At 38.2% G+C, this 26,259-nt stretch overlaps 1 long non-coding RNA gene across 2 annotated transcripts; it reads left to right on the plus strand.

Annotated features, from left to right (window-relative positions):
• The first annotated feature begins 12,773 nt into the window (after positions 1 to 12,773).
• On the plus strand, positions 12,774 to 18,448 carry LOC132143032 (uncharacterized). Of its 2 annotated transcripts, none has more exons than XR_009434160.1 (6): positions 12,774 to 13,589; positions 13,973 to 14,179; positions 14,529 to 15,532; positions 15,780 to 15,849; positions 16,804 to 18,105; positions 18,196 to 18,448. It is a non-coding gene; the product is annotated as an uncharacterized LOC132143032 (long non-coding RNA). The 2 variants fall into 2 exon arrangements; XR_009434159.1 differs by having other exon boundaries at positions 16,804 to 16,978.
• Positions 18,449 to 26,259: the final 7,811 nt, after the last annotated feature.

The following is a 26,259-nucleotide window of genomic DNA, read 5'->3' on the forward strand; positions in this document are numbered from 1 at the left end:
TCGATTCAGTCCAACAGAACTGAGTTTTAGTGATATCGCAATCCTGCTCTATCTCCGTTGTGCCTTTGAGCAAAGCACTTAACCCCAGGTCTTTCCAGAGGGACTGTACCTGCAATTATCGAGCTATAAGTTGCCTTGTATAAAAAATAAAAAGGCTGCTAAATGGTCAGTAATTCATGAGTCGCCTGAAACTAGCACATGCTCTATTACTAGCAGAGCTGACAGCCCTTTTGTTTATTTCTGGCCTTTTTGCGTTATTTCATTCACAGAAAAAGGAAAGAAAATTGAAAGAAGATGACAAAGTGGGATCAGGATGTCATTTGTGCTAACCGCTCTCAACAGAACTGGGGGTTTGATGCTTCCTTCCAAAATCTGTTTTTCCCACCTTACATTTTAAAACACTACCTGACGTTGCACTTACAAGTGTATAATATGGTTGCAATTTAAGAAATACATATAAGGTGTCTTATGCTCACTAATACTGCATTTGAAATACTGGTAACACTTTATTTTAGGGTCTCTTAACTAGTTGCTTTTTAGCATGCATATTACTAGAATATGAGCCATTTATTAGTACTAATTAAGCATGCCTTATTCTACATGATCATATTATATATCCCTAATCCAATACCTCAACTTAACTATATTAATTAGTAGCAAATTAGGAGTTTATTGAGGGAAAAGTTGTAGTTAATAGTGAATAAGTGTTTCCTATTCTAAAGTGTTACCGAGATATTATTACAGTTTAAAGAATCCTGTTTCTATGTGAATATGCTTTAAAATGTAATTTATTGTTTGATTGGGTGATAATGTGAGACATTAAGTTCATTATTTTCTGATTTGGTGCTCAATTATTATTAGTGCAGAATATTAATAATGGTTCTTATTATTGTCTAGGCTGAAAACAATAATTTTGTGGAAACATATATTTCAAAATTCACTGATGAATATAAGGTTTATTGAACAACTCTCATAATTCATCTTTGCCACCACAGGCATAAATTACATAAAAAAATAGAAACAAATAAATAATAAAAAATAACAGTTACTTTTAATTGTAATAATATTTTACAATATTCACGTTTTACTGTATTTGTTATCAAATAAATGCAGCCTTGCAGAGCATAAGAAAATACTTTCAAAAACATATAAAATTGTAATTATTCCAAAATGTTGACATGCATAAATGTCTCAAAGTTTCAATATTAAAATAATATGAAAACTATTTAAAAACTTTGGCAGAGACAGATCATTAATACACCTTCAAAACAAACGCAGTGCCATATTGTTTCTTTAGAGGTAATTTATCATATTTTTAATCAATTATATTTTATGCTGTTGTAGAGTTTATGTGATATAGCAAAATAGATGTTAGTTTTTACAGTGCTTTATGTAATAATTTTATGTTTTATTTCTATTCTATGTTGCGACACAACATTGAATACTTTGAATTACATAAAAATGCAAATTTGGTATATATATTTTAACCAGTTTCATCCTAATTACCATTTTAAGTTTTGAGTGTATCTCTAAAGCTCAATTATATTTCTTTTCTAGCCTCATTCTCTTTTTTAATGTATCCGTTTTGGTTCTGTAAGTCACAGTGAATGAATTCAGCCAGTGGCCTTAAAGTGGTAATTTTACCACAGTCAGGTCTTATTCTGGGTCACATCACCATTAAGATAAGGGTGTTATTTACTCTGTGTAATCACCCACCCCTATGCAAACCTTAACCTCAGAGAGCAGTGTGGACATAAAAATGGTCTGCTTGAAATGGGTCCCCACACACACAGAATTCCAGTTTAAGATGGTTAAAAAATGGAAGTGATGTTGCTATGGCAAGAGTATTTGATTCTGATTGGCCGGCGGGAGGACCTCAGGCTTGAACTTGGTCGTCAGGTCTTCAACTGTTCTGCCTTTGGCTACAATAGAGATTTGTAATGGAAACACACATGCAGAGACATGTCTTAAAAGAAGTAGCTATATCTAGGAATGTGGAAACCTATCTTTTTAAAATTGACTAACAGTTCAGTTGACAAATGACAACTGATTAATCGGTCAGATCTTACATCCAAAAACAGATGGATAGGAACAGAATGCAGGGTCTTGGACTATCTTTAACCTTGACACACACCAATGTATAAAATACCACTTTTTACAGCTTTACTGTGCAAACTAACAGCTAAAACAACATGCTGTCAGCACACTATTAAAATCCCCCAAAATATAAAAAAATAAGTACAACTAGAAACTAATCAAGGGGTTTTCAAACTTTTTAATAGCAAGGACCTCCAAATATGACAATCTCTTTGTAAGGGATTATATAAATGCAGCTACAGTATATATTTATCTATAATTTATACTGTGTGAGAAAAAAAATGTACAGTAATAGTGATATTATAAAAACATGTTTTGTATCTTCATATGTTTTGTAATATATATGTTGATCAATGATCAATCTAATGATTTCTAAGACGAAAAAGACTATATACAGTAAAGATAATTACATTTAAATATAACTTTGAATATATATACACACACACACACACACACATTAAATGTTACCAATACATTAATTGTATTATTAATAGTATTATTATCATTATCCAAACCTCAGTTTGGAAATCTTTGCATGTCAACTAATCAACTGGCTGCATTTATTATTATTATTATTATTATTATTATTGTTGTTGTTGTTGTTGTTGTTGTTACTTACTTTTATTATTTACTGCTATAAAAAAGGGAAAACCAGTTAAAATAAGAAAAAGAAAAATTTATGTATGTGTGTGTGTGTGTGTGTGTGTGTTGTATTGGTTGCTTTCTTTCTGTTGGCATATAAAAATTTTATTTCCAAAATAGTAGTGAGTTTATGTGACATCTTGGGCATCCAATTAGAGCTCTGGTTAACCCTTTCATCCTCAAAATCCACTGGATTAAACAGACAAAATTTGGAGATGACAGCTGTCATGCAGTGACAGTAATAGAGCTTTAATAATTCTGTCCTTTCACACACTTTACATGTGAGCGATTGTTTTTGAATAAATCTTGTTCTTTTATCTCAGCTCAGAAGAGACACCTGATGCTATTCTGAGCAAGGAAGGAGTGACAGTCAAAGCAGAGAAAGAGTCGTACATATTCAACACGTGCCCTCTGGAGGACCACCTAACCCCCAGGCCTCTCAGAGAAAAGAAAGAGTAAACCTGGCAGGAAGGAGAGAAAAAAAAAAACAGGTGTCTCTGAGCTGTACTTTCTGCATCAGAGGGAGCAAATCCCACATACGCTCACTCAAGCTCCATCTTCCACAGCTGCTGGTTTCTGGAGTGTGTCTGTTTCAGTAAAGCTGTGTCATTTGGATTTACAGGTGCAAAAAATAGAAGAGAGACACTCTGTGCTGTCGCTCAACTCTGTGTGTGTGTGTGTGTGTGTGTGTGTGTATGTGTGTGTGTATGTGTGTGTGTGTGTGTGTGTGTGTGTGTGTGTGTGTGTGTGTGTGTGTGTGTGTGTGTTTCTGAGTGTGTGTATGCCTCAAAAGTTGTCTAATGGATCGTTCGACTATGCTGTCCCTGTGGCATTACAAATAAAAATTGCAAACAAACTTCAAGTATTGCACATTCTATCTCTTTATTTCATTTTTTCTCTATCTCTGTTAATATTTACTGTAGCCAGAGGTTATATGCTGATATGATGGAGTTGTCAGTATAGTTAGTGAAGCTTTCCGGCAAGCAACACTACCAGAATTGCTCAAAACCACCAGTGAATGATACCTCAAATCACACTATTACTTCTTTAAGTCAGGGGTTAAAACTGGGTTATTTGTGAAAGTACATATCTAAACAAATAAATGTATTAAAAAAAAAAAAAAAATATTTAAGTTTTTTATGAAATATCTATTATTTTGTATAATTTGACACACACACACACATATATATATATATATATATATATATATATATATATATATATAAGAATACCACCTATAATTTCATTCAGAACATCATAACAATGGGGGGGGGGGCAAAAAAAAGCATACACACACACACACACACACACACACACACACAACTCATAACACCTTAGCAACTGGCAACCACCCACTCTTCTATTTTCAAGTTTTGCATGGGCAAGCATGACTCACAGTTTCATTAGAAAATATACAAAAATCTAGTTTAAAAAACTGCATTACCAGCATACACAGAATCTGTTGTATGTGGGCATGTGCATACATTTTTTGTTAATTTTAATACACCCACGGAATTCTTAAAAGGCTATTAGTTAAATACACACACACAAAATTCAGACAACATCAGGAGAGGCTCTTGAGAGGAAGGTAATTCATAACGAGGTAGGGAAAGTTAAGGCTCATAAAATAAGTCTAATTGCAAATGCAGAAGGTAATTATCTCAGTAAATTAGCTCACTGCCTTACAGTGGAATAATTTAAGAAGAGCACTAAGAAGTGTTCAGAATGAGAATTCGGCTGCAAAAGATCTGTAGATACAGCGACCATTTCTCATCTTTATTTGTTAAATGAAGAAAAAATTCATAATCATCATTATATCTCTATTTAGGGAAGAAATATTTAGGGTTCCTTTAAAGGTTGTGTCTTGAAAGAAAGAAGTGGGTACGGAAAGTATTCTGACCCCCTTAAATTTTTCACTCTTTTTTATATTGCAGCCATTTGCTAAAATCATTTAAGTTAATTTTTTTCCCCTCATTAATGTACACACAGCACCCCAAATTGACAGAAAAACACAGAATTGTTGACATTTTTGCACATTTATTAAAATAGAAAAACTGAAATATCTCATTGTCCTAAGTATTCAGACCCTTTGCTGTGACACTAATATATATTTAATTCAGGTGCTGTCCATTTCTTCTGATCATCCTTGAGATGGTTCTACACTTTCATTTTAGTCCAGCTGTGTTTGATTATACTGATTGGACTTGATTAGGAAAGCCACACACCTGTCTATATAAGACCTTACAGCTCACAGTGCATGTCAGAGCAGATGAGAATCATGAGGTCAAAGGAACTGCCTGAAGAGCTCAGAGACAAAATTGTGGCAAGGCACAGATCTGGCCAAGGTTACAAAAACATTTCTGCTGCACTTAAGGTTCCTAAGAGAACAGTGGCCTCCATAGTCCTTAAATGGAAGACATTTGGGATGACCAGAACCCTTCCTAGAGCTGACTGTCCGGCCAAACTGAGGTATCAGGGGAGAAGAGCCTTGGTGAGAGAGGTAAAGAAGAACCCAAAGATCACTGTGGCTGAGCTCCAGAGATGCAGTCAGGAGGTGGGGGAAAGTTGTACCTGAAGGATTCTCTGGTCTGATGAGACCAAGATAGAACTTTTTGGCCTTAATTCTAAGCGGTATGTGTGGAGAAAACCAGGTACTGCTGGCTGAGCTCCAGAGATGCAGTCAGGAGGTGGGAGAAAGTTGTACCTGAAGGATTCTCTGGTCTGATGAGACCAAGATAGAACGTTTTGGCCTTAATTCTAAGCGGTATGTGTGGAGAAAACCACGCACTGCTCACCACCTGCCCAATACAGTCCCAACAGTGAAGCATGGTGGTGGCAGCATCATGCTGTGGGGGTGTTTTTCAGCTGCAGGGACAGGACGACTGGTTGCAATCGAGGGAAAGATGAATGCGGCCAAGTACAGGGATATCCTGGACAAAAAACTTCTCCAGAGTGCTCAGGACCTCAGACTGGGCCGAAGGTTCACCTTCCAACAAGACAATGACCTTAAATACACAGCTAAAATAACGAAGGAGTGGCTTCACAACAACTCCGTGACTGTTCTTGAATGGCTCAGCCAGAGCACTGACTTACAACCAATTGAGCATCTCTGGAGAGACCTGAAAATGGCCACCAATGTTTACCATCCAACCTGACAGAACTGGAGAGGATATTCAAGGAGGAATGGCAGAGGATCACCAAATCCAGGTGTAAAAACTTGTTGCATCTTTCCCAAAAAGACTCATGGCTGTATTAGATCAAAAGGGTGCTTCTACTAAATACTGAGCAAAGGGTCTGAATACTTAGGACCATGTGATATTTCAGTTTTTCTTTTTTAACAAATGTGCAAAAATGTCAACAATTCTGTGTTTTCCTGTCAATATGGGGTGCTATGTGTACATTAATGAGGGAAAAAATGAACTTAAATGAATTTAGCAAATGGCTGCAATATAACAGAGTGACAATTGTAAGGGAGTCTGAATACTTTCCGTACCCACTGTAATACAATTACAGTCTTTCTATTTATAAATGTCATATTTAATTCAATTTGTTACTTGCTGTATCTCTGTAATGAATTGAGAAACCTGCAACAATTTCTGAGTAAAAATAGTTTAGAAACCTTTATTTATTTATTTATTTCAGAGCAATATTATTATAATTTTTTTCTTGTAAAAAGACACAAAAACTGATATACATCTGATCCATCAACAAGAATATTCTGATATTAATCATCATACTCCAATTATGTAAGTATTATGTAAACTACATGTAACATGCAAATAATAATAATAATAATAATAATAATGTAATCTGTCATGTAAATGAATTGCCATAACCAAATTCAGTTAATACTGCGTTGTCTACAAATGCAAATTTCTGTAAATGTTTCCATGACTACATAATTGAAATCTGACAATATTCTGATTAATGTCATAATATGAATGTGCATATAAACATAATCATTCCCAAAATAATCCCAGCAGGCTTTGCATCACCAGACACATTCCATGATATGTTTGAATATGCCAAGTGCAATGAGAAAGCAGTAAACACAAAACAGTGAAACCCAATTTGAATCGAGTCAACAGATAAGTTGAAAGAGGATTTATGCATCATTTGGTTTGTATAATTAGTAAAACAGTTTGATTAAACACAAAGCATACTTTACACTCATAGGGACAACTGTTTCACCAGAAACATATGAGTGAGAGGCAGCAGTGAGGGGGAAATGATGTCAGTGTGAGATGAAGTGATGAGGGAATGACAGAACAACATAATGATTAGATAGATGTAATGCTCCGTTCCAAAACCAAGTAAGTTGTTTACGGTGCCAAGAAGCAAAGGTTTTTCTAAAACATAGGCTTCTTATTATTTATATTGCCTCCTAAGACACTCTGTTTTGTCCAACAATTAGGCAGCACTACAGTGTTTTCAATATTAGAAGGCACTGCATTTAGCTCAGTGAAAAAAATGGCGGAGGCAAGATAATTGTTCATTATAAATAAACTTATTTCATTCAATACTGAATAATATACGTTTTACAAAGTATTTGTGTGTGCATTTATGCTTATAAAGTTACCATTTCATCTGCGATATCTATATACAATGATTGTATTACGCCCCTGTTTGCAGTCGCATGGAACATTTACCCTTCACTTATTCACCAGGGCTAAATGAATGAATAACGTATGAATTTATCTACACAAAACTAGAGGAAGCTATTATGGATTATGGATTGGTATTTGGCCAGAAGCCTAATGATTAATTTGTTTTGGCTGCTTGTTTTCTCTTCGCTAGATGTGGATTACTTGCAGACTATTGCAAGGTTTTTATCAGTTATTTGGACACTCATTCTAACGGCACCCATTCACTGCTGAGGATCCATTGGTGAGCAAGTGATGTAATTTTTCTAAATCTCTACTGATTAAGAAACAAATTAATCTCCATAAATCTCTTAAATGGCCTGAGGTAAGAGTAGATTTTCCCTTTTGGGTGAACTAGTTCTTTAAATGCATCGCATTCAGTCAAGGGGCCACACATAGTAGCAAAACCAAAGCTTTAATTGGATCCAAAAATTCAGCAAACACATGGCCCCATACTACTCTCCTTTGGAAATGAATGACTTCCAGTTCGTTGGCTGTATTGCTCTGTTAGCTTAGCAATATGCTAGCATAAGCTAGAATAGCCTCAATCAACCTAAAGTACATGGCAAAACTTGGGTCTTTAAGAGTCTTCATATTATTCTGTTGTTCTCTGAGGCGCAATCTCTGTGTGTAAGCACATTACATATACACCATTTGTCCTGCTGTGTAGAATATTCTAGAAAATGGCTTGAGCTGAAAGAGAAGAGCAGACTGATGAGGAAGGTAAGTATGTGCGTGCCCATTGCAGGCTGTGTGAATCCTACTGTGTAGAATGTGCTAGAAGCTCAGCCTGCGCACTGCAAGCGCTGTCTCAGTCAGTCTGCTCAATCAGAAACCAGCTGGAGAAAATCAATACAACAGGGGATTGCTCACTCTCTCACACACACACACACACACTGAACTGTGGCAGGCCCTCACCTCACACACTAATGACAGCAGAGAAAATGGCTGCTGCTTCATGACATGTCTGAGGCCCATTTAGTGCTGTCAGGAACAGAACTGATTTCTAAAAGCCTTTTAACGCAGCAAAATGCACTCATTATACAGCTAATTCTCATATCAGAAACGGTAATGAATTGCTTTATGATTTGTTAGTCAATGCGGTGCAATGAATGTTTAACTGCCCTGTTGAAAAAACAACAAATGCTGGTTAAGAATGTTTTGAAGCATGGCTCCTGGTTTGAGCTGGTTTAAGCTGATCATGTGCTGCACTGTAAAAAATTCCTGTAAATTTACATGGAAATTTAACAGCAAATTGCTGTTTCCATGTAATAACAGCATTTTGCTTTTTTTACAATGCATTATGGGAAGACTTGTTCACTTCGGGTTGCGTGGTCGATCAACAACAATTTGACACTGTTATTTAACAGTATTATACCCAATTTTCATCCAATGAGCACAAGGCGCGGCATTTTGGAATATCAGATTGAGGTAGGTTTGCAACGATTTATTATTTTATTATCTTTAAATGACCTATTACTTTAAAATATAACATCTTAAACATCTAATGAAGCTTCTGTGATTTAAATCAGATGCCTCAATTAAATTATGTGTTTTAACTAACGTTATAGGCAAATAATAGGTCGACCGATCCCAGACTGCCGTCATACAGCCATCTTTATCACACACACAGGTAAGAATCCCTAATTTTCATCCAACCTGCATATTTTACCAAACTTTATCCAAGTAATAGATGAATGGGAATGAACGAAATCAATCTTTTTTTCTTTTGTGGTAAGTTATGTTATGTGCACATTTCAGTCCATGAAATAGAGACATAGACAATAATTTATCTGCCGGTATAACTTAATTTGCCGCTCCACGCTTAATTTAATCGCCCTGTTAAGTAGCCTAGCCTACTTATAAAATAACAATATAAAGATCCAGTGCATCCGGTTAGTGAACGGGTAAGATTTGCAGGCACACTCATAACGTGTAAGTTAGTCAAGCATGCACCTGAATAATGAAGTTTGAGTTTTGAGTGTTTATGAAACGGGCACATGTACTATTTATTTATTTATTTTTGTCAGTAAATGGTAGTGAGGAACATTTTAAATTCTTGTAATTACTAGGTCAACAAACCGCTGCTGGCTTGATCACAGAAATAATAGCAGCATAACAGCGTCTTGCACTGCATCTGTTTCAGACATTTTAACGAAAATCGATGGCTTCGGTAGTTATTAACTAGAGAATTCAGTATTTTTTTTTTCTTGTGTCGTAATGTTAACGTGCGCATTCAGTCCATGAGAGACATCTAGAGACATAGACAAATTATCTGCCGCTCCGCGCTTATTTTAATCGCCCTGTTATCAAGCAGCCTAACTTAGGCTACTTATAAAATAGCAATATCCAGTGAATCCGGTTAGTGAACGGGTAAGATTTGCACGCACACTCATAACGCGTGTGTAGGCTACTGTCAAGCATGCAAGTGACTTATGAAGTTTGAGTTTTGAATTACGAGTGTTTATGAAACGGCTTTTTTTGTCAGTAAATGTTAAGTGAGGTATGAACAACATAAGCTGCCTTTTCAAACCGCTGCTGGCTTTATTGCAGCTACTAATAGCAGCATAACAGCGTCTTGCACTGCATCTGTTTCAGCCATTTTGTAACGTATTTTAACGAGAATCGATGGCTTCGGTAGTTATTATCTAGATCTGTTCTTTACAACATGTTTCATTGTCAGCTCTGCGGGAAAACATGTGATACCCCTGTGATCTATGTGAAACATATGAAAATACACAGCAATGTCTCAAATATTGTTTTTCGTTGCTGCATACCTAGCTGTAATAGGAAGTTAAAAAAAAAATGCTGGTTTGAAATCTCACGTGTACAGACACCATGCAGGATATAGGGCAGAAACCACAATGTGCACTACACATTCCTTGGAATGTCATGTTGGTTTGTGTAGGGCCAAAAGTTCTTCTTTACCCGAGTTTATTTCTCATGTCAAAATGCACATTAAAGAGGGACGAAAAGTCACATGCCCTTTCAAGCAGTGTGGTAAAACATTTACTGTTAAATCAACATTTACCTCTCATTTGTCCAGAAAACATAACAAAAATATAGAAGGCCTAATTGACTCTATTACAGCAAACCCTGAAGCCAGCTGCTCTCAGATTCAAGACATTGATGTTCAGTCTGATTCACAGACTGATGCTGATGAAAATGGTGTGGAACCAGATGTTAGTCCTAAACTGTTGACAACACTTTGTTTTTAAGGAATCTTGCTCTGTTCTATTTGAAATTGCAAGCCAAGCTATTGCTTCCAGCCTCAGTCATTCAGACAATCATTGAAGACATGCAGTCAATACATGAAATCAATCAGTCCCATTTGCTTTTCAGACTTCAGGAAAAGTTAATCTCACTTAATGTTCCAGAAGCAATGATAAAAATGGTACTTGACGATCTTAAAGCTGAAGATCTTTTTACATCCTGTAATAGCCACAAATTAAGATCAGATCAGCGAAGAAAAACATTTTTCAAGAAAAGCCTTCATTATGTTGAGCCTGTGCCTATTCGCCTAGGACAGAATGAAGCAGGTAAAGAGTGTTTTGTGCAGTATGTACCAGTAAAAAAAACAATTGAATCTCTTCTTCACTGCAAGTCTGTAAGAGAACAGTACAATGATGTGCACAGTCGTGTCCGGTTGAAGGACATTTTAAAGGATGTTTGGGATGGTGAAAACATAACTGCAAACTTGCATCACGCAGATGAATCTGCATTAGGCTTGGTCTTATATCAAGATGCTTTTGAGGTTGCGAACCCTCTTGGGTCTGGGGAAAAAAAAGCATAAAATTCTAGCTATGTACCTCACATTAGCAGATCTATTTCCTCATAATAGGTCAAGTACTGACCAAATGCAACTAGTGTTTCTCTGCAGGGAACAAGACTTTAAGTACTTTGGTCAAGAATTGGTCATGAGGTGCTTAATCAATGACCTTAAAGACCTTGAGACTACAGGCTTAGATTTTCCAGATGGACTGAACGTTAAAGGAATGCAGGCAATAGCTGGTGACAATTTAGGCTCACATAGCATTGGTGGGTTTCTGGAGAATTTCAGCGGAAGTAGATTGTGACGAGTGGGGCGGGGCCGAGGGACATGGGAGCGAGGCCGGTGGAGTGATTGGAGATGAGCTACACCTGTTCAACCCACCGGTCTCGAGGCCCACGGAGGAGATGGAAGGATATAAAACTGGAGCGACGACAATGAAGGACGAGAGAGGACCAGGCCTGGGCGTTATTTTAGGTTTTGGTTTTATTTTGTGCGCACCAGTCGTCCGTGAGGGGCTGGTGCGCTATTTTGGTGTTTATTTTGAAATTAAATGTTATTTGATTGTCCGCCGGTTCCCGCCTCCTTCTTTCCGACGATTACAAAGGTCAATTTATTACAGTGGTGCCGAAACCCGGGAGAAGGAGGGACGCGCTGCTGAAGATCCCTCGCCGCTGTGGTGAATCCGCGGTGCCAACGAGCAGGCGAGGAGTGTGCCGCCATGGACGCTCGAGGCGGTGGGCTGGAGCGAGTTGCCGGGGACGGGCGAGCTCGCTACCGGCCGCCCACGATGTGGAGAGACGGCTGCCGTCCGTGAGGGAGCGGAGGAGTCGGCGCCGTTCGCCAGGTGGCCGGAGCCTGCTGCCATCCGCCGGAACGGGGAGGAGCAGGGAACGGGGGACTCCTGCCGGCTGCCCAAAACCGGAGGAGCCGTTGCCGTCCACCGGGCGGCGGAGGAGTGTCGTGCCATCCGCCGAGGGCCGTCCAGTGCCACCGCCAGGCACCGCGGAGGAGATCACCCAGCTGGTGGAGGGCCGAGCAGCGGTGCGTCTGGGAACCGGAATTTTTTTTTTTTTTCTCCTCTCTCCCCTCTCTCGTCTCTGTTGCTCCTCCTTCCATCTCCTTTTCTCTCGCCTCGCCTGTCCTACCCCCAGGTTCCCGCAGGTCCCCGTGAGCGGTCCCCCCCGGAGGGAGGGGGGGGGGGAGTAGAGCGCAGTCTCGGGAGTACCCCCCGGCCTGCGAGGGGCGATGGGGGTATGTGACAAGTGGGGCGGGCCCGAGGGACATGGGAGCGAGGCCGGTGGAGTGATTGGAGATGAGCTACATCTGTTCGACCCACCGGTCTCGAGGCCCACGGAGGAGATGGAAGGATATAAAACTGGAGCGACGACAATGAAGGACGAGAGAGGACCAGGCCTGGGCGTTATTTTAGGTTTTGGTTTTATTTTGTGCGCACCAGTCGTCCGTGAGGGGCTGGTGCGCTGTTTTGGTGTTTATTTTGAAATTAAATGTTATTTGATTGTCCGCCGGTTCCCGCCTCCTTCTTTCCGACAATTACAAAGGTCAATTTATTACATAGATACTTTTGCAGATATTGCGAAATTGACAAATATACTTTTCAGGAAAATCCACTTTCCAGAGCCACATTTCGTACAGCAGAGTCTTACAAACATCACGTTGAGAACCTTGATAAGGGTTTGGCCCATAGTGGAGGCATCAAGTTTGACTCTTTGTTCAATGAGCTCTCCTTCTATCATGTCTCTCAGCCAGGGTTGCCCCCATGCCTTGGACATGATTTGTTTGAAGGTGTTGTGTCGTATGACCTTGCTTTATGTATACAACATCTTGTAAAGGTTGACAGACAGTTTACGTACCTGGAATTGAATCGAAGGATTAGTCAGTTCAAGTTTCTAGGTAATGACAACTGTGACAGACCGTGTGAGATCAACCCAGGAAGTGAGAAGCTAAGTGGGCATGCTGTACAGAACTGGTGTTTTTTGAGGATGCTGCTAATTGTTAACCAAATTGAATCACCTGGTGAGAATGAAGTTTGGCAACTAATTTTACTGTTAAGGGAAATTGTTGCACTTGTTTGTGCACCAGCCATTTACAGTGGTCAGATAGGGTATTTGTGAGTTTTGATTGATGAGTACCTATATTTTAGGAAACACATGTTCCCTACTTACTCTCTCAGACCTAAACATCATTACCTTAGCCACTACCCAGAGCTCATTATTCATTTTGGACCACTCATCCGTTTGTGGACATTAAGATTCGAAAGTAAGCACATGTATTTCAAACAGTGTGTAAGAAAACTACATAACTTTAAAAATCTGTGCTTTACTCTCTCAGAAAGACATCAGCTTCTGCAGGCATTTCTTCATGCTGGTGAGCTCTTCCCTCCTGCTATTGTAGCAGAAAAGGCAACAGAGTTTGTGGTGAGTGACTACAATGATGTCATAAGAGAGTCTGTATCTGGATATGATTTTCAGCCTGAAAATTCTTTGGTTTCTCATGAGGCAACTGTGAAAGGCACAACATACAAAAAAAACATGTATGTTGTCATTCATGAAACTGATGAGGGGCTTATTTTGGGGAGGATTGTGATGACAGTCATACACAATACTTCAGTGTACTTCATCACAGAACTTTTCCAAACTTACAGTATCCCTAACATGGGTGTTCGTTGCTTGACACCAATGAATGGATCCTACTCTTGTGTTAATCAGAATGACCTTCTGGATTATTATCCATTGTCAAAGTACACAGTGTTTGATATGTCTGTAATAGTTCTTCATCATTCTTTTGTCTCAATTTAAAGCAATGTCCGCCTTGGTGGGAGAACTGAGGGAAATCATCCTCAGGGCTTTGCCGTCAAATGATGAGAACACCACACAGCTTTTGATCGACAAACTTGTAGGCTCGGGATTGGAATCCAAAGATGATCTTCAGTTTGTTCATCAAGAAGACATCAGTGACATACTACCAACTATAAAACTCAGAAAACTTCTCAATGCTTTTAAAATGGGTAATTATAATCTCACATCTTCATCTATATTTCTATTCATTTTAAAATGGCTGAACGTGTAAAAGTGGGTTGTTGAGAGATGTTAACGGGGTTATAATTTTCTATTCATCAAATATGAGCGTTGTTACTCAGTTTTACTTAAACAATTTGTTTGCTTGCTTGCGCACTCACCCCAGTAGTGACATGAACAATGTGAATAGTTTTAGATGTAAACAATGTCTACATTTGTAGAAAACCGGCCATTGTTACCATGTGTGGAATTTAATCAATTTTATTCTGTATATATCAAGTTGTGTCTGTACAGATCATGTGGATTTTAACTACCTGTTCAATATTTTGTTTTACTCAGAGTCAGAAACTGTCACTTTGGATCTCACCACTATGCAGCACACTCCTTCCTTATCAGCTGGGAGCTCCTCACCACAGCCATGCTCTTCTAATATGTCGGTAACTACTGGACATATGGAGAATCAAGCAGTCTTGAAAACAGTCGACCATCTACATCCCATTTTAGGAAATCGTGGTCAAATACCTTTCAGGTACCATGGCAGCTCATGCCTGCAGAAATTCAGTTTGCTCTCTCTTCTGGGAAGAGACCTTCACCACCAGCAAGACGACAAATGGTCAGGGTGCTTGCAGATGAAATGAGAAAATTTGAGCCAACACCAACACGTGCACAGTGTCTTACTATTTGTAAAGCGATTGTCCATCAATATCCCCAGAGCTTTGCGGATCAACTTCATGATGGCCGAGTTGTAGGGGAAGGTTACAGCTCACTTTTGGCCCAGATCAAGAATAGAATCGACCTCAGCCGGGCCACTAGCTTCCGACAGCACCGGTCAGCTGGCAGTAGTCTTAAAAGAGGACCCACTGACACATATGGTTGCACCCGGTTTCAGCCTGATCTTCCTTTAGATGAGACCGATGTCTCCATTGAGATTAAACGTCAGAAGCTGGAGGATCTATTCTGTCAAGAAGGTGCAAAGGGAGCTGAGAAAACTGAGGTAGAAAAACTGATGGAGACAACTTTCTGCTTGCAACGGAGCCAAATAAATAGTGTGCCAGCACCTTCTGTTGCGGAGTTGATGGAAAAGTGGCCATACCTCTTTTTTCAGAAAGGCCTGTTCGCCCATTTTGAGCTGCTCACTGACATTAATGTCCTACGTGCACTTGAACTTTCTATGGAGGAGTGTGGAAAGAGCATCTTAGAGTTTTTTTAAAAGCAAGCCTACCAACTCAGAAGTCAAGTCAATCCTTTCCAAAGATGAACCCATTGATTCATCATACCAAATTGTTCAACTCCTAATGGCTCACTTCATGGAAAAGCAAGATGGACTCATTCTTCAAGAAAATGTAAGTTTATCTTTAGTTCTTACAACCAACACCTGTATAGGAATGGTTCAACCAAACATGATAGTCCTCTCATCATTTTTTTAAATTTGTTTGAATCAACATAAAGGTGAATAAATGATCATTTTGGATAAACTATTCCTGTTCTGAGTACAAATAGCCTTTTACCTCTGTAGAATATTATCAACGTTATCAGCAAGTATCACATTAAGATTAGTCAGTTGTCTTAAATTGTTATCTTTGACAATAGATGTCTGCCACTCCTGCTGACCTCGAAAAGATGGGGAACCTGCCTGTGAGTCCTCGTTTGATCCTGCTTGGTAAGTATATCATATTAGACATGTCTGCAATTTATTTTACTAAAACAAGGCTCACACAAGTTTTACTGTTATGAAAGGATTCACATTTAAGTGCTTCATTCTAGAGTTTACTGTCTTTGAATCATGTTTTATTACACTGTGCTGGTTTGAATTAGAGGACATTTTTATTAATCAAAGACAAGTTTGAGTCTTTACAACAAAATCACTACACTTTATTGTATTGAAACCTTTTTTTCCCTCTCGGAGGCTGGCTTAGCAAAATGAACCTTGGGTGTAATAACACATTGGTACCGAGTCGACCGTTCTCTGGGATTTGTTTTCATTAAAATCGAATGTAAAGAGTTTTTTCTCTTCTACAACAGTTTAGCTTATAACGCAGTATATGGGGGCATATCCTAAGTAAAAAGAAATCGCTAGTTAATACCACTAACAAGGCTCAAAATAGCCCCTACACTAACACGGTAGCATAATGAGGGTCCCTACATACAAACCGAAGTATTAAGAACTTTTATGTTATTATTATGCTACCGTGTTAGTGTGGGGCTATTTTGAGCCTTTTTAGAGGTATTAACTAGCTATTTCTTTTTACTTAGGATATGCCCTCATATATAGCGTTATAAGCTAATCAGTTTTTAGAGATAAAACTCTTTACATTCGATTTTAATGAAAACAAATCCCAGAGAACATTCGACTTGGTACCAATGTGTTACTACACCCGAGGTTCATCTTGCACCGGAGTTCTCCTTTAAGATAAAAACAGACTAAAACAACCTTTCTTTTTCCTTTTTTTATTTATATAGAGATATTGTAGGTTTTGTTATCTTGTAAGACATGGCATTGTGTGCATTTTTTCAGGTTATAAAATAATGTACTAATTTCTAACTACCTTTTCTACACCAAACTCTCCAGAGATCATAGAATAAACATTAATTTATCCATTCCTTTATGGTCCAGGTGATAATCCGGGCCAATGGATGAAACGATGGATTATCAGCCTCGAAGGCCAAATAATCTGCGAGGGTGTTCAGCCAACTTTTCTCTCTGGACTTGCTGCATTGTTCTCTTCATATTACATTTTCAATTTGCAGTACCAAGAGGAAGCAGCATCCACACTAGAATTCCTTCAAAGGTAACAAGTTTGGACTTATTTTATTTATTTCTAATTAATATGTTAGTATTAGTATGGTGACAATGGAATCCTCAAGCCATCCTAGATGTACATTACTTTCTTCTTTGAGCCGAACACAGTCGGAGTTATAAAGAGAAAATAATATACTGGCTTCCCAGCTTTGCAATGGCATTGAATAGATCCCGAGTTTTTGGAGCTCCAAAAACCGCATCCATCCATCATAAAATCCATACGACTCCAGGGGGTTAATGAAGTGAAGCGATGGTTTTTTGTAAGAAAAATATCCATGTTTATAACTTTTATCAACTATAATCACTGGCTTCCAGAAACAGCCGTACGCGAGTTCCAGATGGAGTCGAGTTCCGGCAGAAGAATGACCTCTGACCCGACATATGAAATCTTATATCAAAGTCCTTTTCTTTCAAAACGTCTTAAGCCCTATTCGGACGGGACTAGTTTCACAGGGGGACGTTAGAGAAATTTCTGTTTCACAGATGTACTTTGAGATTTTAATCCTGTCCGAATCTGCCATGTCTGTCTTTTTCTCACACGACCTCTGTAAAAATTCCAGAGCAAATGACCTACTGTTTTTCGTCAAACTCGGCAGTCCTCAGATAAATCTAATCCCGTCCGAATGCGAATGTCTGTGATTGCCGAAAATGTTTTCTTCTAAAACGCTTTTTCTTGTGTGTTTTAGTCAACGTGAACTACCGTAAAACCTCTCGCTATCGCGCCGGTATTCAAGTTTCTGCTTTTTGCGCACCGATAATGGATGTAGATGTGACGTATTCGTCAATTCAAACCTAAGCTTTCGCTACGTCTTCGCCATACGTCCTACTTCAGGTCAGAGGTCACCCTTCCGCCAGAACTCAACTCAATCATGAACACGCATACGGTCATGCCAGATGCCAGTGATTATATTTTATTAATTTATAAAATACAGATATATTTCTTAAAAAAAGGCATGGCTTTCCTTATTAGACATTTATTAACCCCACTGGATACATATCGATTACTTTTATGCTTTATTGATGCGTTTATTGGAGCTTCAAAAACTTTACAAAGCTGGGAAGGATGTTATGCATTATGGCTGGAAGAAGAAAGCCATATACACTTAAGGTTTGAGGGTGAGTAAATTATGGGATAAATTATTATTTGGGGTGAACTATTCCTTTTTAATCATTGTTGACTGAAGATATTATCCTCTTATTTTTCAGACGTTTTGTTGGAATTAATCCAGAAAAGGGGACCAAGGCTGCAAGGGGAAAGGTGATGTCCAAAAAATCTGGGAAAACCATGCAGAAGAAGACCATAACAGTCAGTACCAAAGTATCAAATCTTTTAAAAAGACTTATGGACTTTGAGTGGCACTTCATTTAAAATGTAGCTGACACTCCCCACTCATGCAGTTTGTTTTCAGAAACATGGTCGTCTGGTGTTATATTTTGTTTATACAGAGTTGTTTAGATATTAAAAGGGCTGGTATTTTTTAAAGCCTGATTTAAGAGTTTTTTTATTATTATTTATTTTAAATAATTATTTTGTTTTAGTGCAACTGTTTTTGGGCTAATGTTTGCTAAAGCCTCATTTGACACTAGATTTGTATTTTATATAGAGGTAAGTCAATTCTATATATTTTGTATTTGTTTGCTTTTTCTTAAGCCATTTTTGCATTTTGATGGGTGCTTATTTGTATGCACTGAATATTACTTGACTAGTACTTTTTTTATTTGCCTGTTTAAGTTTACAATAATTGAGCAGAATTTGTCTGGTGTTGTATCAGAATAATAAAACAAAAATCCTAATTTGGCTTTATTCCTTTTTTGTAATCCATGACAAAAATAAATGTGCAGGGTTATAATAGCATTTAGAATTGAAATTATTGGGGTGTCATTGTAAAAAATAATACTGTAAAAAAAACAGTTAACTACTGGCAGCTGTGGTTGCCATTATCATACTGTAAAAATACGGTGTGTTACTGTTTTTGAAATTAACAGCTAAATACTGTTTTGACAACTACAGCATATAGCTGTTAAATACCAGGCTGTAAAATTACAGTTTTATACTGTAGTTGTCAAAACGGTATTTAGCTGTTAATTTCAAAAACAGTAACACACCGTATTTTAACAGTATGATAATGGCAACCACAGCTGCCAGTATTTTACTGTTTTTTTACCGGATTATTTTCACAGTGTGGTCCTGAGCAGGAGCTAGTTGCTTAGGACCAGCACATGACCAGTTTAGGACCATCTTAAACCATCTTAGGATCAACTTAAACCAGCTCAAACCAGCAGCCATGCTTCAAAACATACCTAACCAGCATATGCTGGTTTTTGCAACAGGGTGTGCATATAACTACTGCTCCCACAAGGAAAGAAAAACAAGGTACAACCCCGATAGGCTGCAAAGGGACAGCGGGAGGTCAATTGAATATAAAAGAGTCTCCTGTTCTACTTCGCCTGCTTAGTGCAGATCTTCACTGATCCCTTTGCAAAGTGGGGCCCAACTGTGCTGTACTCGTTCAGTCGATACATTTGCTACAACATTATAGTCAGTTAAACCAAGCTGGAAAACTCAACGTCTTGCCTCAATGTAGCCTGATGCCTGCTAAAATCAAACTTATGACTCAGAAAGAAGCCCTACTTTACAACTCGATGGAGAGAGACTAGATCTGATAACATCCAAAAAACAAACTGCACAAAAAAGTGCACAGTTTGACTATATAAGATTATTTGCATGTAACATGATTTTCATTAAGCATGAGGCTACATGATCAATAAAAATAAAACCGAAATCACAAAATTGATAAGTGGGATTATTAAACTGCAAACATTGTGACTGAATTAAATAAATACCAGTATATGCATGTGTTTCTTTCACCCTCCCGGCTATCTGCAATGGTTTCATCTTCACTTCCTTCCCCTAAACTGTTTGCATCTTTGGATGCTAACAGTGCTACTGATACTTTCTGCCCTTCTGCCCCTTGGTTATCTGATGTTCTACGCGAACACCATTCTAAGCTTAGAGCTGCTGAAAGGGTGTGGCGCAAGTCCAAAAATAATACTGACCTTAATGTTTATCAGTCACTCCTATCTTCTTTCTCTGCTGATGTCTCCACTGCTAAAATGACATAATACCATAACAGAATTAACAATTTGTCTAATTCTCGCATGCTTTTTAAAACATTTTCCTCACTTCTTTGTCCTCCTCCTCCCCCTCCTGCTTCATCTCTAATAGCTGACGACTTTGCAACGTTTTTCATTAATAAAATTAAACACATTAGTGCACAATTTTCCACACCACAATCAGTCAAGCTCATATCACCAGCAAACTTACACTCATTTACATCCTTCTCTTCACTCTCTGAGGCAGAAGTCTCAAAACTCATCCTTTCTAATCACCCTACTACTTGCCCGCTTGATCCTATTCCATCTCATCTCCTTCAAGCCATTTCTCCTGCAGTTGTACCTGCACTCACTCACATCATCAACACATCACTCCACACTGCTGTTTTTCCCTCATCATTTAGACAGGCATGTATAACTCCACTACTTAAGAAACCCAACCTCAACCCATCTCTTTTAGAGAACTACAGATTAGTTTCTCTTCTTCCTTTCATTGCAAAAACACTTGAACGAGTGTTCAACCAAGTCTCTACATTTCTCACACACAACAACCTCCTTGACAGCAACCAATCTGGCTTCAGAAGTGGACATTCAACTGAGACAGCTTTGCTCTCAGTTGTTGAAGCTCTAAGACTGGCAAGAGCAGAATCCAAATCTTCAGTACTTATTCTGCTTGATCTGTCCGCTGCTTTTGACACGGTTAACCACCAGATCCTCCTAACAACCCTACTGGCAAAAGACATCTCAGGAATCACACTTCAATGGTTTGAGTCTTACCTATCAGATAGATCCTTCAAAGTATCTTGGAGAGGTGAGGTGTCTAAGTCACAACATCTAACTACTGGGGTGCCTCAGGGCTCAGTTCTTGGACCACTTCTCTTCTCTGTCTACATGGCATCATTAGGTTCTGTCAATCAGAAACATGGCTTTTCATACCACTGATATGCTGATGACACTCAACTCTACCTCTCATTCCATCCTGATGATCCGACGGTAGCTATTCGCATCTCAGCTTGTCTAACAGACATTTCTTCCTGGATGATGAACCATCACCTTCAACTCAACCTTGCCAAGACAGAACTGCTTGTGATTCCAGCAAACCCATCGTTTCATCACAATTTCACCATCAAGTTAGGCACATCAACCATAACTCCTTCATAAACAGCTAGAAGCCTTGGAGTTATGATTGATGATCAGCTGACTTTCTCAGACCACATTGCTAAAACTGTCCGATCCTGCAGATTTGCTTTATTCAACATCAAGAAGATCAAGCCCTTTCTTTCGGAACATGCTGCACAACTCCTTGTTCAAGCTCTTGTTCTGTCCAGGCTGGACTATTGCAATGCCCTCTTGGCAGGTCTTCCAGCCAATTCTATCAAACCTTTACAATTAATTCAGAACGCGGCAGCAAGATTAATTTTTAATGAGCCAAAAAGAATACACGTCACACCTCTGTTTATCAATTTGCACTGGCTTCCAATAGCTGCTCGCATAAAATTCAAGGCATTGATGTTTGCCTACAAAACTACCACTGGCTCTGCACCCATTTACCTAAATTTGTTACTTCAGACTTATGTGCCCTCTAGAAGCTTGCGTTCTGCAAGTGAACGTCGCTTGATTGTGCCATCCCAAAGAAGCACAAAGTCACTTTTACGGACTTTTAAATTAAATGTTCCCTCCTGGTGGAATGACCTCCCCAACTCAATCCAGGCCGCTGAGTCCTTAGCCATCTTCAAGAATTGGCTTATAACACATCTCTTCCATCTTTATTTGACCCTCTAACTTTAACACTCACTATTCTAATTCTATTCTTTAAAAAAATCTAACTACCTTTCTAATCTTTTTGTATTCTATTTTCTTTTCATTTATTATGCAATTGTATGTGTGTGTATGTGTAAAGATCTCTAACACTAGCTTGCTCTATTCTTTTTTTATTCTATCTGTTTTCTTTTTATTTATTATATTATTTAAAATCCCATGCTACGTGTACTGTGTTAACCTAACTGAGACTTGTTATAGCACTTATATATCATTGCTCTTTTTGTTGTTTTTGATTGCTTCCACTTTCCTCACCTGTAAGTCGCTTTGGATAAAAGCGTCTGCTAAATGAATACATGTAAATGTAATGTAATGCAAATGTTTCAGAATAAAGTGGCACTATGTTATTTTGCACGTGTGAAGCTTGATAACCAGTGTTTTCAGTGCCTCACAGCTTGATGGGTTAATGTTTGAAAATGAAGAAATTAAAACAGCAATAAAAATTGTCACTTTACCACTGTATTGTATTACTATATTAATTGTATTATTATATTGTGTTTCTTTTATTATTATTTATTTATTATTATTCAATTGTAGTAATATTTAGTTGGTTTAATATAAAAAATTATAATATTGTATAATTATAATATTGTATAATATATCATGCTGCCATATTATAGAAGCTGTTTCAGAAGTGCCTGGTTAAAATAGAGGTGTTTTTCCTATCTGCTGCTAGCTAAGGAGGGGAAAAAAAGATCTGAAACTGTATTTTGCATTTGTGCCAATCAAATACATGGCAACATTTCCTCCTAAGTGGTCACAACTCCTCTCGAGAATGAAACTGTGAATTGGGAACTACTGCAACACTGAAGCACCAGGCTCTTAGAATGAGGGGCCGGGTGGCGAGTCTAAAGTGGTTGAGGATTTGACGATGTCTGCCAAATTGCACTCTTCAATCTTTCAAAGACTTCACCTGCTTCTTTGTGTCTTCAAAGCATGCTTAGAATGCAACAAGAGCATCTTGAAACAACCTGGCAGGAATGGAAGGAGCACTTCAAGAGCTTTACAGTCTCTTACATTCGCAGAGCCTTACATTCCTATTTCCCTTGCCCTCCCAGGGTAACATCAGCACTAAATACAACTTAATGTTATTATTATTGTCACTATTATTGTTCAGTGTAAGTAATTCATGGTCATTCTCTTCAATGCAAAAATGAGTTTTTTCAAGCAATAAACTTACTATTATTAAAAAGATTTATGTGACCACATTCTAGTGATCTTGGCAATAGCTATTCATCAAATGATGGCGAAGAGTATTATTACAAGATCTGTGTAGTCAAATGCACTTTTGGCAATTTTAAGAGGCAATACATGTGACTGGACTGCAGTGATGATATACAGTTCCAGAAAAGTGCACCAAATCGTCCAGAATACTTCACATCCTAGCATTAGGATCGACTGTGGAAATGACAAATCACACTATGCAAATTGTGTTCAACACAAATTGTTGGCTATATATCAGTCATTATCTGGTTTGCATAATTACTTTAGTGAATCTAGTGCTAAAACAACAAATAAACAACACTCTCAGTATCTGTGATTCATTCTTAGTGGATTCCTATACTTAATGAAGAGAAAGTCATTTTTACATCAGCTTTTACAAATGCAAACCATAGTTAGGTAACCGAGAGTGTAGGTGCCAGATGTTAACCATTAAGAACAAGAAGGAGTAGCTTAATAGCGGGAGTAATTGATTAAAAGAAGGTTGTGCTGGGTGGCGCTGGCAGGGATCACAAACAGGTGTGTTTGTATGTGAATGTGACAAAGAAGGAAAGATGACTGTTGTTCTGCATGTGTGGGCAACTCCTCCCATCAGTGCAGAAGTGGATTTGCACCTGTTGTACAACACAGCTGGATGCTGATCCCACAGCACACCCCAGTGGCAGGTGAAGGAACTTCACAAGGATAAAATTCCCTAAATATTCAAATTTTCAGGCCACATGCCTCGAAGTAAACTCATTTTACACTCTATTCAAAGTACACTGGGGGTGGGGGGTGGGAATGGAGTAGGATTTACTTTAAAACAGTTTTAACAAAAATAAAGTTAATTGTAAATTTTGCAAATAATTACACATTAAACATGACATATTGAAATTTGTAAATCATACTCCAGTAGACTTCAAAAAATCGTTCAGTTAAAAGAATAGTTTCCCCAAAGATGCATCATTTATATGTCAATCAGAATGGCATGGAAGTGAGGAAGGACATAAACAATGTTAGGTCATTTTGGGGGGTAAGTATTAAAGAGAGATGGCAGAGATGAGCGGAGAGGGTTTGGGAGAGAAGGTAGGATCAGGTGAAAGAGGCAGAGAGATGAAAGATACTGAGGAAGAAAGATTGTAACAGAGAGAGAGAAAAATAAGTTAATGAGTAGCGATGGGGAAAGGAACGAATAGGAGAGGAGGCAGAATGAGGGAGGAGAGACAAGGAGATGGGAGCATGATCTCACAGCCGGCTGATTTGCCGCCCCCATGTTTTCACGGCGATGGGACGGGCGGAGGCAGTGTGCTGTGAAATGTAATCAGTCCATCTCCCTCAGTGCTGTGTCTAATAAATCACACACACACAGTCTAATACATATACGCACATGCTCAGTCTCTGAAATATGTGTGCCGACATGCAATTCATGACTCGACAAGTCCACTGGCTACAAAACAAGAGAAAACAAGTGGTAAACATGACCTGTGTTTAAAAATTCACTATGGTTACCACAGAAAACCACAAACAGAGTGAGTCAGCATGGAACGTCAGTATTGCGTCATTATAACACCTCAGGGGTAGGTACGTGCACACATAGACATCAAAGGGGGCTTGAGCACCTGCTCTGTTTCTTTCTCAAGAGAAAGTGCCCTTTTTCTGGGGATTTTTTAAATATATATTTATTTTATACATATATATGTGTGTGTGTGTGTGTGTGTGTGTGTGTGTGTGTTTCTGTTTGCACACAGCTTTCCCTGTCAAACAAATAAAAAATCTAAATATCAGGTCAGATCTGGAAATTTTAAGACTTTCTTCCCTCCATGCAGCACAGCAGTGTAGCACACACTGGGCGAATTCCAAACTGCTTTTTTGCACCCTTTGAAAGGCACTTCAGGAAGGGAACGCCATTTGTAGGGACGTTCCAAACAAAAGGGAACAACCGAATCCCTATAGACAGTTTCAATGGCAACAACATAAACAAATGTTACTGGCATGCATGCTCTTTTGGCCCTAACTTAACTTCCGGTAGACTTCCGGAAGTCCGTTGGCAATGGGGACATGAGATGGTCACTTCACAGAAGTTATTTCAATTTGTGATCACGTGAACTTCGGTTAGGAGATCTTGCAATGCTTTTTAATACAAACATAAACAGAATAGGCTAATTAAATGTCTATTTTAGTGTAAGACAAAATATTTTGTCCTGTTAATCAATTGGATTTTAGGATTACAGTTACTCCCACTGATCAGCCTATCAAACAATAATTTCTGGCTTAGTTAATTAGGGTTCAGGTTAAGAATTAGATATATGCTGGTTTGATAAAAATGTTGTTCTAGGATCAACCAAAGATGTTCTACTTGGCAAAATGACAATGACATCTGTGTTGTCTGTGTGCCCAACACCTGGTATGATGCTCAAGTCTCGATGATTCAGTGGGGAATTTTGAATTACTGCAAAATGAATAAAATGGTATGACTATCTGGTTTTAGACTGCTAGGATAATACTTTCAACATTGTGTGTAAGATAAAGACATACAGGATAAGAATATGAGCTTTCATTATTCAATATTGTGAGTGTTTTATTTATTATTATTATTATTATTATTATATATACATAAATTAATACTTTTTTTTCAGCGAGGATGCATTAAATCAATCAAAGTGACAGTAAAGACAGTTTTTATTTATCTTTCTATTCTATCGAACATTGATATTAAGAAGAAATGTTACTTACAAAAAATGCTATTTACAATAATAATATCTGATTTCTGCTGGAATATATGACACTGACAACTGCATAAATGGCTGCTGAAAATACTGCTGTGCCATCACGTACATGCATACATACATACATACAAACAAACATACATAAAATATGACATAGGCCTGAAATTCTTCTACTAAAAGACAGTCAGGCATGCCCACCATCAGGATAAGCTATTTTCTTGACTGAATTCAAATTAGTGGGCTAGGTCTAAACGGGGCAAAAGCAAGAACATTTTGTTTGTTTCGTTTTCCTTTGTTATATTATTACCATCATTTTATACCTGTTGTCAGCATTTCAGTATGAAATCCCAACAGTATAATTAGCAAACAGGGAAGAGTCTGTATCTTTTTATAGCAGTTAGACTAGATTATA

Source organism: Carassius carassius, chromosome 7, assembly GCF_963082965.1.
Source record: "Carassius carassius chromosome 7, fCarCar2.1, whole genome shotgun sequence".
In the NCBI taxonomy this organism is placed as follows: domain Eukaryota; kingdom Metazoa; phylum Chordata; class Actinopteri; order Cypriniformes; family Cyprinidae; genus Carassius; species Carassius carassius.